This window comes from Canis lupus, chromosome 5 (assembly GCF_048164855.1).
Source record: "Canis lupus baileyi chromosome 5, mCanLup2.hap1, whole genome shotgun sequence".
NCBI classification, from domain to species: Eukaryota; Metazoa; Chordata; class Mammalia; order Carnivora; family Canidae; genus Canis; species Canis lupus.
The window spans coordinates 34,625,948-34,639,838 of record NC_132842.1 but is presented as its reverse complement, the minus strand read 5'-3'; the positions used below and the strand labels follow the sequence as shown (position 1 = coordinate 34,639,838).

Below are 13,891 nucleotides of genomic sequence, written 5' to 3'. Positions count from 1 at the left end.
AATGCTGATCTTGCTCCAGGTAGCAGGCTCCCTCCCACTCAGCCCCACAATCAGAGGAATAACAACCGAGATTCGCTGACAACCGTCCGAGATTCGCTGACAACCGTCCGGCACCCATACTGCCATTCGGTTTGTCACTTTCACTATGGTATTCAAGGAATTACATGAGATATTCAACACTTCACGAACAAACAGGCTTTGTGTTAGATGATTTTGCACTAACTGCAGGCGAATATTAAGTGTTCTGAGCAGGTTTAAAGTAAACAAGCCTAAGCTGTGATGTTAAAGGTTAGGTGTATGAAACCCATTTCCAACTTAACATTATTTTCAACCTACAACCAACTTAACAGTATTTACAACCTATAACCTTAGGTATATCCTAAGTCGAAGGAGGTCTGTATAGGGTACCTGGACCTGAGTTGGGCAAAGAGATTACAAACCTGAAAGGATCGCACCCACAAGGAGCTTACATTAATTCATCAGGTGCTGTGCCTGACGTGCTACAGAAACAGAGAAGCACTCTAAGCACCTTAGAAATGAAGGCAAGGATTCCTGAAGGACTCCTGAAATACCTTTATAAGGATGGATTAAAGAGCAAAGTTAAAAAAAAAAATTCTATTTCAGGCAAAGAAACTACAGAGAGCAAAGGCAACAGCACGGTTTTGAGGCAGAGGCAGTGGTGAGGGCGAGGCAGCCTGCAAGGAGGAGGCAGAAATGCCCAGGGCCCTGGAGCCTGGCCCTCGGCGTTTCTCACTTATTAGACAGGGGACAGTCACTGATGAGTTTTTTTTAAAAAGGCCTGACAACCAGGATACGCCTTTAAAACAACCTCCGGCCATAGTGGAACTAAAATGGTGTGCTGTAAATGAAAGAGACACTTTATTTTTCTCACACAAATAAATGCTACCTAACTTGTAGGTTTCCAAGCCAATATGTGTGCATATCAGATTTCGTAAAGAACACTTTCACTGAAGCTTAAGTCGCATCTCAACGATTATTAAAACCCTCTCCAAAGATTAAGTAGCATGCTTTCAAATTTGAGCTAAATATGAAATGTCTTTTGTGTTAACACAATGTACTCCTGACCCAGGTCTCACTATCAGGGAATTAGGGGGGATGCTGAAGAGAAAACCAGACTGTGACAGAAGGCCCAGAAGTGGTGGCATCACTCACCTGCAGCCCTTATAACTCAGCCATGAAAGCATCACCAGAAAAGTGCTGAAAAGACAGTTTATAGAACTATTAAAGGGACAATAGGGACTTTGGGGCGGGGGACGATAGGGAAGGAGATGTGAGCCAAGTTAAGACTTCTCTTCGCTGTTCCTAAAGGTTAAAGACGCTGACATGCAGAAAAAATAAAGTGTTGGAATGTTAGGGAAAAAAAAAATGTCCACATTGGAGTTATTTTCCTTCCTTCTAATAAGAGAACCTGACGGCTCTCCCTCTATAACTCCATATTCCTGTAAGAAGCTCCAGGGGAAATAGAGTCGCTCTGGGGAGATCACCGAGTGCACCAAGCAGCAGCAGCCTGAACTGAAGCAAACTACAATCATATCTGGTGAGTTGAAAGCTCTCAGAAGGCAGTGCCTCATTTACTGTGTACTCTAAAATTAGCTCTTACAGAAAAAAGAGAACTCTTCACAGGATAAAGTTTTAGAAAACAGCATAAGCAACAATGCCCAGCAACAGTGTCTGTTTTTAACAATGTATTTTCCATAAAAACAACTTCAGTGTTTGTTTTCTTCTGCCCATTAGAAACAGGTTGAGTCAATGGCCTTATAGGAGGAATGACAAGAATATACTGAGATTTTCTTGCATTTATCTGAAAAAAATCCCTAAGTAGGAGAAAACTCTGTGAATGTACAACCATGGATTATGAAAGCATACTTAAAACTTGTGCCTTGAACTTGAGGACAATAACAATCTAAAGTAACATGTATCTACACAGCTTTTTTTTTTTCTTTTTTTTTTTTAAATTTTTATTTATTTATGATAGTCACAGAGAGAGAAAGAGAGAGAGGCAGAGACATAGGCAGAGGGAGAAGCAGGCTCCATGCACCAGAAGCCCGATGTGGGATTCGATCCGGGGTCTCCAGGATCGCGCCCTGGGCCAAAGGCAGGCGCCAAACCACTGCGCCACCCAGGGATCCCCTACACAGCTTTTAAAGATCTCTAGGGACCATCATAAAGATAGCACATGTTACTAAAAGTAGAAGACCTAAATAATAATCCTACTTATCACTATGGAAAGTATGAAGCCCAGCATGACACTCTGAAGTAACAGTGGAAGCAGTCCGTCGGCCACTTCTCTTGGTAACACGGACCTCAGGTCTCTCCCTACAAAAACCTGTAAATACGGTTGCAATCTACTTGCGGGAGTGGGGCTCCTCCAAGGCACGGCTTATTCTATTACTCTTAACCTGGTGCTCCTGCCTTGCACTACGTATTTCAGAATTAGGATATGTGAAGACTGTTAGGATAGACGTGTTAGGATATGCGAAGACTGTTTCATAAAAACAAGTGACTAGAATGTTTTCACAGAGTTTAATTAGGTCTGTCAAAATTGTGCTTATTTGCAGAAATCATCGTTAAGTTCAATAAATTTTCCAATGCTCAACTTTTTTTGAAGCATGCTCCCTAAGGAGCCCCAAGGAAAAATAAAATCTTTTATTTTAAATAAAATCAAGTATCTCCCTCAATGTGCTGCCATTTAATTTCAGCTACTCTTGTACAGAATGCATTAAATTAATGCTAGCAATCACATTATCACCTATTTTCTCTCCGGCTCCCACTCAGATATAGAAGTCCTTTGCTCAGAATACACATTTTATCCTCAGAACTTGCTTTCTCTGCCCAAATACATGGAATCAAGCAAAAACAACCCCACAAACAAACAAAACCGAACAAACAAAAAAACTGTCCAGCAAATCAGAATGGATAGAGAAAGAATACTGAAAACAGCAGTGCGGTAAATAACACTTTCAAGTTTTCGTTAAAAAAAAATCGAGTGATGAAAATAAGCAGTAAAAACGGCCCAGACGGACTTGCTGGGACAGCCCTGCGGGGCTGGATGAAGAAAAGCGAAGCAGCAGAAGTCACCGCTTCATCAATAAGAAGCCAGGACATCCTTTCATGGAAACAAGTCAGCTCCCATTAATGTTCCAAAATACAGAATGAGGAGAGTCATTTCGAACCCAAAAGCAAGTTTCAAAGGAAATGCACCAATCCCCTTTACGGCTGAAATGATGATAAGCTTGCTGACCTGATGCCTCTGTGGGGATACCCCACCTCGGCAACCCGAGCAATCCTGAGTTCGGAGGGGTCACCCGCGGCCGGATTCAGGAAACCGCCTCCCGGTGCAGAGCAGAGCCGAAGCCCCACGCACCCCGACTTGTGCAGAGGAGGCCGAGGCCGGCCGACGGTAAATTAGAGGGAGGCAGGCAGGTGGGGAAGTGTGCAGATTGCACAGTGCGCCGCCTGCACCGCAGGACGCGAGCGGCGCCCCCACCCCACCCCACCCCCTGCAAACGACAACTTCGCACCTATTTCGAGCGCATTGCAAATTCTCCACGCAACTCGAGAGACCAGCTTTTAAAAAAAAAAAAAAATACGGGAAGAGAAGGAAAAAAAACTTTCCAGAAGGAAGGTAACTTGCACCCCCCTCCCCCCCGGCCCCCCCCCTCCCGCTTGCTCGGCTGCCCCGCTCCGGCCCCACCGCCCGGGGGACACGACCCGCGGCCGGGAGCGGCTCGCACGCGCCGGCCAACTGTCCGCCCGCCCGCCCGCCCGCCCGCGCCCGGGAGGCGTCGCGCTGCAGGGGGAGGCCGGGCGCCGACCCCTCCCGCCGCACTCCCGCCGCCCCGGCGCGGCCCGCACGGGCTCCCACTTCCTGGTGCCCGGGTCCCCGCCGCTCCCCGCCCGGCCGGCGGCGCGCGGGCCCCGGGCGGGCGGGCGGGGCGAGGCCTCCGCAGTGCGGGCCGGACGGCGGCGCGGCCCTGCCCCGGCCCCGCGCGCCCCCGCCCGCCCCCCGCAGCCCGGCCCGGCCCCGCAGTCCCGCCCCGCCCGGCCCGCACTCCGCCCGCCGCGTCCTCCGGGAAGATGGCGGCCCGTGACAGGCGGGCGCGCCGCGGGTCCGAGCGGGCGGCCGGGGCGGGGGCGCGGGCGGGGGCACCCGGCGGCCCGCCCGCCGCCCGCCGCGCTCACCTGTCAGCAGCGCCGCCGCCGCCCGGCCGCCGACCGCCGGAGCCCCGGTGCCCGGCGACCGCGCCACACGCGGACGGGCCGAGAGGGAGGGGCGGGGAGGGCGCGGCCGGCCCGGACGAGCGGCGGGGGCGGCGCGGCGCGGGCTGGCGGCGGGCGGCCGCGACTCCTTCCCGTTTCGGGCCCGAAAATGTCTCAACCTCGCGACTCCGGCGCCCCAACGCTCCTTCCCGTTCGCATGAGAACACACAGCTCCCGCTTCCGGGGCTCGCCGGAAGTCCCGCCCCGCGCGCCCGCGCGCCCGCGCGCCCGCGCACTCACCGGCCCCGCCAGCCGACTGGCGCTCAGCGCCCGGGAGAGCCTCACGTCATGGCGCCGGGGCGCCCCCATTGGCTGCGCGCGGCACCAGGCCCGCCCCTCCGCTTCCCGGCCTTTCCGTGCGCGCGCCCCTGCCGGCGGCGCTTGTGATTGGCGCGGGCGCGCACGCAACCCCGCCCCGCCCCGCCGTCGCCCCCGCCCCCGCTGCGACCTGGAGAGGCGGCGCTGTCGCGGGGTACGGCGACCCCCTCCTGGCTCCCAGATAGCGGTCGGCGGGCGCCCTCACCCCCTCACCCCCTCACCCCCTCTCCCCGGGGCCGCGCCCCACGCGCCCCTCACACCCCGCCCCCCTCACCCCCTCACCCCAGGACCGCGCCCCCGCCCCCTCACCCCTTCACCCCCCCTCCCCGGGGCCGCGCCCCACGCGCCCCTCACCCCCCCGCCCTCCTCACCCCCATCTCCCCGGGGCCGCGCCCCCGCCCCCCTCACCCCCTCACCCCAGGACCGCGACCCCGCCCCCCTCACCCCTTCACCCCCTCACCCTCCTCACACCCCTCTCCCCGGGACCGCGCCCCCGCCCCCCTCACCCCCTCACCCCCTCACCCTCCTCACCTCGGGACCGCGCCCCCACCCCCCGTCCCCCTCACTCCCTCACTCCCTCACCCCAGGACCGCGGCCTCCGCCCCCCTCACCCTGGGGCCGCGCCCCCCGCCCCCCTCACCCTCCTCACCCTCCTCACCTCGGGACCGCGCCCCCTGTCCCCCTCACTCCCTCACCCCGGGACCGCCCCCCTCACCCCCTCACTCGGGACCGCGCCCCCCGCCCCCCTCACCCTCCTCACCCCTTACCCTGGAACCGCGCCCCTCACCCCGGAACCACGCCCCCCTCACCCCGGGACCGCGCCCCCCCCCGCCCCCTTACCCCCCTCACCCCCCTCATTCCAGCCCCAGGCCCCTTCCACCTGCGCAGAGACACCCAGGCCCTGAGCGCCCTTGGGCCATGGCAGAGGCCGGGAGGGGCAGGGGCCTGGGGGTGCGCTCCCTTCCCCGTCCACCTCCTGGGAGCTTGCTGCCTGGCGTCCTGCGTCTACTCCTGAGTGTTGACTGCGCCGACCTAGCACTTGAATACTTGAATAGGTCCGGGTGGCGGGAGGAGTTAAGACTTAGGAAGTCTTAGCTGGGTCGCTGCGGCACCCATACCTGCACCTGTGCCTCTGGCGCGCCTCCTGGCCGGGGTCGAACGCTGGCAAGTGTGCTTTTCACTCTCCTGTGTTGCTTGGCGTCAGAGCTGGGTGCCCCTTGCTTTGTGATACGTTGTCACGTTCTAGCTCTAGGAGCCCTGCAGGTTAAATCAGGATGTTCACAGCAGTGACTTTAACGGGTTTATGGAAAGCGTTTAAAGCTCAGTTCCCCAGAGGACGGGTGGGGCGTGTTGGGACCCCTTCTCAGGTGCGCCTGTATGCTTACCTGCACTTACCAGGCCCTGCCTCTCCACTGCGAAATCACCCCCAGCCCAGTGATGTGGACCGTCTTGGAAAGATGAGGAGTTCTCCGAAGTTGGTAAGTCAGACTTTCATCATTTTTGCTTATGTCTACCTGCAGGCAGACATTGTGACTCACAGATGTGTTCCTAAATTGTAGAAAAGGCCAGTAACCTAAGCAATAAGGGAGTATTTTATATTGAAATGACATCTCCTGTTTTGTAGTCACATTGTGTGATCCTTCCTCCTTCAAAACTGGCTCTTTGTAGATATCACAGCTGTCACAACGGCTAAAATCAACAACACGAGAAACAACAGGTGCTGGTGAGGCTGTGGAGAAAGGGGAGCCCTCTTGCCCTGTGGGTGGGAATGCAAGCTGCTGCAGCCACTCCAGAGAACTGTGTGGAGGGTCCTCAAGAAGTTAAAAATAGAGCTACCCTATGACCCCACAACTGCACTCCTAGGATTTACCCAAAGGTTAGAAACAGTGATCCAAAGCCGCACCTGCACCCCATTGTTCATAGCGGGATGTCCTCAATAGCCAAACTGTGGAAGTGTCCATCCACTGATGAATAGGTAAGGAAGACGAGGTGTGTATGTATGTATGTGTGTGTATATATATATATATATATATATATATATATATAATGGAATATTATTCAGCCATAAATAAGAACAAAATCTTGCCATTTGTGACAACATGGATCAACTAGAGTGTATTATGCTAAGTGAAATAAGACAGATACCATATGATTTCACTTATATGTGGAATTTAAGAAATAAAGAAAAAAAAAGGCAAACCAAGACACTCAGACTCTCCACTCTAGAGAACACCCTGCAGGTCACCAGAGGGAGGGGTGGGGGAGGAGGTGATGGGGATGAAGCAGAGCACTTACCCTGAGGGTCACGGTGATGTCTGGGGATGCTGACACTACATTGTACTCCTGAAACTAAGCTCTGTGTTAACTATGTTGGAATTAAAATACAAATAAAATTTACAAAATAAAAGAAAAACTGGTTTTTTGTTCCCCTTTGCTTGATGTGTGTGTTTCAAGCTGCGTTTCAAAAGAAATATCCATTTTCACTTGGAATCTGAGGTTATAACATAAAACATGGTTTTGTGGCATTTTTGCTTAGAAAGATCAGATCAATTTTAAAGAACATTTTAGTTATAAATTTCTCAGCCCATGGTCCCTCTCACTTCTCATGTCGTGTGATCACAAGTTGTACCTATCCTACCAAAAAAAATCATTCCTCCCTTTTAGGATGGTTTTGCTTGCTGTTACCGCTGTCCTGATTTTTTTTTTAAAGCTTTTATTTATTTATTCATGAGAGAGAGAGAGGCAGAGACACAGGCAGAGGGGAGAAGCTCCCCTGCAGAGAGCCCGATGAGGGACTCCATCCCGGGACTCCAGGACCACTACCTGAGCCGAAGGCAGATCCTCAACTACTGAGCCACCCCGGCATCCCAGTCCTTATTTGTTTCAGTAGCATGGTGGCCAATCTCTGTTCCACATCTGTTCACCCCACCACTCGTCATGCTAATACATATTTCCTGAAAAAGCCCCTTCACCACCCTCCTCTGGTGGTTGGCCCAGGAGGCTGAAGTCCAGCTTGTGTTTTATGGACCAGAAGACCCTTCACAAATTGGTCCCTGATGTAGCTGTTCCCCTTACATCTCTCTTCCTGCCCTAGTTGGACACCTGACCTTTGTCACACCCGCTTGACACTGGGGGAGTCCCTGGGTGTAGTCATGAATGAAGTACGGGCTTTATTTACACTGTAGAATGGTACCATTTACTGACGGTCTGTTTAAAGAACAGAGCAGAAGGAGGAGCCTGGGCACCCAGATGTCTGCTGCTTGCAGAGTAGAGCCTGGAACCTCTTCTCACTTCCGAGCACTTCGGTTCTTTACTGCCCTCCATCTGTTCTCTTCCTTCTGCCTGGAGTGTCCTTTCTTCCACTTCTGGTAAAATCAGGCTTAATGTTCAAGGTGCCGCTCAAATGTCAACCATTTAAATCTTTTCCTTTTAGACAGTTGGTTTCCTTTCTGGGTCGTCAGAGTGCTCTATTCATAGCTCCATCAGCACTGCTAGAACTTGCCATGTGTGTGCTGGTCAGCCCCAACAGTGGTCAGCTGCACAGGGCAGAAGCCATCTGTGGTATCTAGTACTATGGTGGGGGGGGGGGGAGGTAGCAGGGGGAGGTGCATGTCTGTCAAATCAACCAACAAAAGAACCAAGATATTTTTCTCTTAGTAAAGGCCTAAATTTCAGCTAGTTTCTGAGAATATTTTCTTTATTGTCCCATAATTTTCTGTGAAAAATAAATAATTTTTCTCCATTTTGTATATCATCATTGAAAATTACCTACATGTCAGCAAGCTCATTTGTGGCTTAAGCACACTGCTCGGACTTTATTCCTCATAACTTAGAACTATTCGCTTATTAATTAAACAAGTCCTCCCCAAGTAGCTGCTCCCTTCGGGCTGTGCCAAGTGCTGGCAAGACAGCACGAGGAGCACAGTCCAGGAGGCAGGTGAACAGACAGTAGGGGATAATGAGCAGGGACACAGTTACTATGGTGTGTGCACAGAGCCTGGCCAGAGGGGCCAGAGCCAGCTTGGAGGGGGGATCAGAGAAAGTGACAAGGCAGACAAGGGGGCAGAGGCTGTGGATAAGCATCCCAGCAGGGAAGGGGAAGCCAGTCCAGGTCAGAACAGAAGTATTTGACCACGACAAAGCAAAAAGCCAAGCTGTTGAAGTTGGTGGAGGGCACAGGAGCCCAGAGGGGCAAGCAAGAGAGACCCCAGGGGTCTTGTGAGCCATTTAGGATATTTGGATTTGACAGCGAGCTGAGATTTATTATGAGGCAAGAGGGAACTCAAAAAATGTGTTAAGCTTTGGTGGATCTCTGTCCCTAAATAGAAATACAATAAGGAACTAGCTTAGTCAAATTAGGTGGAAGTATCAAAAGGAATAATGACAGTAATACATTAGCATACGTCGGGGGAAAAAGGGAATGCATGAGTTCATACTAAGAAATAAAAAATATTCTTGTGCTCTAGTATATCTGCTCGCTTCGGCAGCACATATACTAGAAATAAAAAATAAATGAGTAAGTAAAAAAATCTTAGAGATGAGGAAGGGAAAGGGAAAGCTTTTCTTTACAGAATGCTGACTAATAAGTTGAAAAGGAATTACTTAAAGCATCAGCATGTTGCAGTTGTCCTGGGACCCTGGCAGGAGTCACTAGTGAACTCTACAGTCGCTGGGGGAAGGTTGTTGAGGAACAGGTTATGTTGCCATTTCATAGCTCACAGCTCACTAACTGCTTCTGCTTGAGGAATTTTAAGGGAGAACAGGGTGTTTTTACAGGTGCTACATATGTGGACCCCATCTGAATCAAGGGTTGAAGGTTGACATTCCCGAATAACAGTGACCTACTGACATGAGGTGACATGACCTCGGTTACGTGCCGTTCCTACCAGAAATGCACAAGCTAAAGAGGGAGCAATCACAGACTCGAAGTGAAGACATACAGAACGATGGGCCTGTAATCTTCAAAACTAAGGTCATAAACGACACTAAAAGGTTGAGGAACTTTTCCGAATTTAAGGCAACCGAGGAGATATGACAAGTGAATGCAGCATGTAACCCCAGACCAGGTGCTCGATCAGGGCGACTTGCTGTGATGGACACAATCAAAACTCCAGTGTGGACTCTCTCCCAGTCTTATAAGCAAGGTCAAGTTTCCTGAATTTATTCATAGACTTGTTTTATGGCTGTGTACGAGAATCCCTGGGGGTGCCCAGATGGCTCAGTCATGGTCTCAGGGTTGCGTCGGACTCTGCCCTGAGCATGGAGCCTGCCTGGGACTCCCTCCCCCAGCCCCACTCTGGCACGCGCACACACACGCACCTGCTCTCTCTCTCTAAAAAAGAATCTCTTTGGTCGTAGGAGTATGTAGGGGTGACAGGTGAAGATGTCTGCAAGTTTCTCTCAGATGGTTTAGTGAAAGGCGCACACACAGAGAGAGAATATGACAAAATCTTACTCTGTAAATCTAGGTGTAGGATGTGTAAATGCTTACGCCTTGTCTGTGAATTTGGAACTCTTCAAAATAGAGATCTATTTTTTAGAGATAATATAAAATATTGATGAAGGACATGATATCATGTCGAGGTTTTCCTTCCAAGTCCTCTAACAGTGAGGTGGTCAGTAGCAATACATAAAAAGTAATGAGACAGGCTAGTAGTGAGTTGACAACTGTTCAGGCTGCATGATGGACTCCTCACATGGGGGGTTCCTAAACTCCTCCCCACTTCTGGATGTGTTTTAAATTCTCCCAAGATAATAAAACTATGGTGATGAGATGAAGGGTTTCAAGTCATCTTCCAATCCCAAGAACATGTACTTCTCAAAAGCCGTGAGAGAGGACTGCTTCCCAGGCTGTGCTCCTCCTCCCGGCTAGAGCAACAGGATCCTGGGCGAGACCCCCACATCTCCAAGCTGCAAAGGCTGGGAGAGTGGGTGTTGGCAGGTGCCGGCCCAGGGGTAGGAGGCCCAGGGCAGGGAGCAGAAGGGAGAGCCACATGCCCGAGGGCTTGCAAGGGAGGTACAGGGTTCACCAGTATGGAATTCTGGAAGGAGGGGCCGAATCTGGAGAAAGTTTCTGAGAAACTTCTGTGCAGTGTGCTCTGTGATGCCCTCAGGCTAGCTCCTTTGTGAAACCCTCAGTGAAGAGCCGGGCTGGCCCTTCAAGGCTTCTGTGGTTGGATCTGTGTTTCCTTTGAAAGCTGCCCGCAACTGCAGCTTCGATCCAGGATCCACGCACTGCCAGCAGATATCTTCCGGGCTAGTTGGTGCCTCACTGCCTCCAGGCCTGGGGAGAGATTGCACTCCCACCCTGATTGCCTGCCTGCCTGCCTGAAGCGCTCACAGAAAGAAGGATGAGGACATGAGACAGACGTTTTGGAACCATTCCCGAGCTTGGGTGTTCCAGGCAGAGAACTGGACTCAATAAGCGTTTTTTAAAAATTTACTTGGGAACATTTTAAGTTTGGAGACCTGGCAAACTGAATATTACTTTTAACCCAACATCTGTGGACACTCAACTACTTAAGAAATGACAGGCATCCCTCCAGTGAGAGAGAAAGCCACTGTCGGGACAGAGCTGCCCATGTCCTGAGTCTAGGTGCGCATGGCAACCACCGGCTTCCCTCCTGTTTCTTCTGGGCAGTCACTCCCTGCTTCCACAACCCCTCTTCCCCAGCAGGAGCGTGACCCCAGCCCCTCCAGAAGACTGAGCCGCAGTGATGCCAGGTGCCCTGAGCTGCGCTCACACAAGTCTCCTGAGATGCAGGCTCTCCCCCAAAATCTTCTCTAATGAAGACTCTCTGCCTCATTATTTTGTGAAATGGACACCCCAACCCAGTCATGGAAGATGTGTGGCTCCTGTTGCTCACCAGCAGCGAAGAGCTTGCAAAGAAGGGAGACCCCAAATAACAACAGGTTCCATTTTAAATATTAACCACAACCACCTGATGGGGCTTAAAATCTCCCCTCCCCGACCATGGAACCAGCCAGAGGTTCCTGAGCACAGTAGGTTGCCTGCACGTCTGTGTGTTTCCTCTTCTGTCTCTCCCCTCTTCCTTCCGGCAAGTTGTCATCTGTTCTTTGCAAGACATAACTTGGACACCTGGACCTCCTCTGGGAAGACTTCCTGGAATACCCGCCTCCAGCCAGCCCATGGCTGGCTGAATCAGGCCGTCCTTCAAGCTCCGGCCCCATGCAGGTACACCTGTGACACAGCTCTGACTGCATAGAAACCTGTTACGTGACGTTCTTTATCTTCCGCCCATTAGAAATTTTGCAAAGGCAGGAACTAGGTCTTAGAATGTGTACCCTCATCGTCTTTCACAGTGACTGGTATTAGTAGATGTTTGCTGGATGGAAGTCATCCCAGCTTTGCCAACTCACCCACCAGCCTCCAGCCTGTTCCTGTCAATTCTAGGGGAGCTGCCTTTATTTTGAACACTGTTTACTACAGTGAATCCAGTAGAATTGGAGTCCTTATCATTTGTACTTTTATTTTCTAACATTCCATGGTAACGGCTATTTGTTTCTTTGTCTGTTTGTTTTGACAACTTTATAAGCTTAGATACCACATGCCAGAGTTGAGGGAACTATAATTTTCCATACATCGGCATTAGTACAATGGTGTTTTCCTCTGGATAGATATTTTAGTCACTCTGATTAGATGTAGGAAACACTGTTTCCTTAATCCCCTTGGTGAAACACCGGAATCTCCTTGTGACACCCAGACAGGCACCATAGTTGCAGCACTGCTGTTGAAGGCAGCTCAGCCACTGTTTCCACCTTCAGTGTCCCAGGATGACACCTCCCGACCTTCCCCCCAACCCTGGGGGTGTCACTCTATCACAGTACAATCCCCATGCACTCGTTGTATGAACAAATGTGGAACACACACACACACACATGCAAAGACAAATAGGTTTTTCAAATTTTTCAATATGACAAATATCTGAATTTATCCTTTTCTTTAGAATCATCTCCTCATCTTTAGTTTTAGAAGGTTTCTCTATTGCTCAGGCTCCACTGGGGTCTCAGAGGTAGTGAAATCTCCACCATTTTGTATACATGAAGCGTGAGCTAACGCAGGGTTTTCTTGCTTTTTTAAAAAACCATGACCTGCAATAAGAAATACATTTATATTAGAGCCCACTACACACACAGCAAGAGTTTCATGAAATGCTGGTGATGGCGGCACAACATTGTCTATGTGCTTAAAGTCACTTCAAAATGGTTAAAATGATACATTTTATGTATATCCTGCCACTTGCCACTGTTTTTTTTTAAGGTTTTATTTATCTATTCATGAGAGACACACACAGAGAGAGAGAGAGAGAGAGAGGCAGAGACACAGGCAGAGGGAGAAGCAGGCTCCACGCAGGGAGTTCGATGCAGGACTCAGTCCCAGGACCCCAAGATCACGCCCTGGGCCAAAGGCAGACGCTCAACCACTGAGCCACCCAGGCATCCCCTTGCCACTGTTTTTTAAAGCGTTGTGAAATAATATTTACCCTACTCTGTGCAATTTTCTCTGGTGTCCTCTATCATGGTTTATTTTCGTTCATTCTAGCTGCAACATTTAAATCAATTTATGACTCACCGTGGTCAGAACTACCATTCATTGGTGAACTGCTGAGCTGAATGAGGTTGAGGCGGCAAAAGCTTATTCCTTGATTTTCAACAGCTCATGGGGCTCTTTCCTTTTCCAAAGCATTTGAACCAACATAATTAAAAAGAGTTTTTAAAACAAGCTAATAATTCCCTGAATATGCATGTATAACTCACTGTTGAAAGACTCAGTTTGGAACATAGAAAATATGGCTTAATTGTATAGCTGTAAATGATATCTTAATTTGCAAATCTTTCCTTCCTCAATTTGAAATTTCTAAGTGTGTGATTCTGTTGGTAACTGGTCTGATACTTCCTACAGTTACTGTAAGTGTCTGAACTGGGTGGACCGACTGCTCCGAAGAGACACCCAGTTGCTGTACCCACAGCCTGAGCTGGAGGTCTCCACTGCACACAGTCGTTTCAAGAAGTGTGAGACACAACAGGAAAAGGAAGGGCAGTGTCCGGAGCGAGGGCAGGGAGAAAGGAGGGGTTTCTCACGGGAAAGACAGAGGGCATGGCCGAGCTGATGGGCGCGTCGCCGCGGTGGCCCTCCGGCCACCCCGCTCCCAGGCTGTCCTCTGCCATCCCGGCGGTGCCCATAAGGGCACATCCAAATTGCCCTTATGTCCTAATAGTCATAACTATAAATAGCATTTCTTTACCGCTTTGAATTTGCACGTGGCATCTC

General features: G+C 50.7%; 1 protein-coding gene across 3 annotated transcripts in view; it reads right to left on the bottom strand.

Annotated features, from left to right (window-relative positions):
- LARP4B (La ribonucleoprotein 4B) overlaps window positions 1–4,458 on the bottom strand; it is a 94,329-nt gene extending 89,871 nt beyond the window's left edge. The window contains exon 1 of one of the 3 annotated variants that reach the window (XM_072825982.1): window positions 4,401–4,458. The gene's annotated coding sequence lies outside the window, so the exon portion shown is untranslated. Of the gene's footprint in view, window positions 1–3,262; window positions 3,604–4,203; window positions 4,351–4,400 lie in introns of those variants that run through there. The other 2 variants (XM_072825980.1, XM_072825981.1) reach the window with 2 other exon arrangements.
- Between the last annotated feature and the right edge of the window lie 9,433 nt (window positions 4,459–13,891).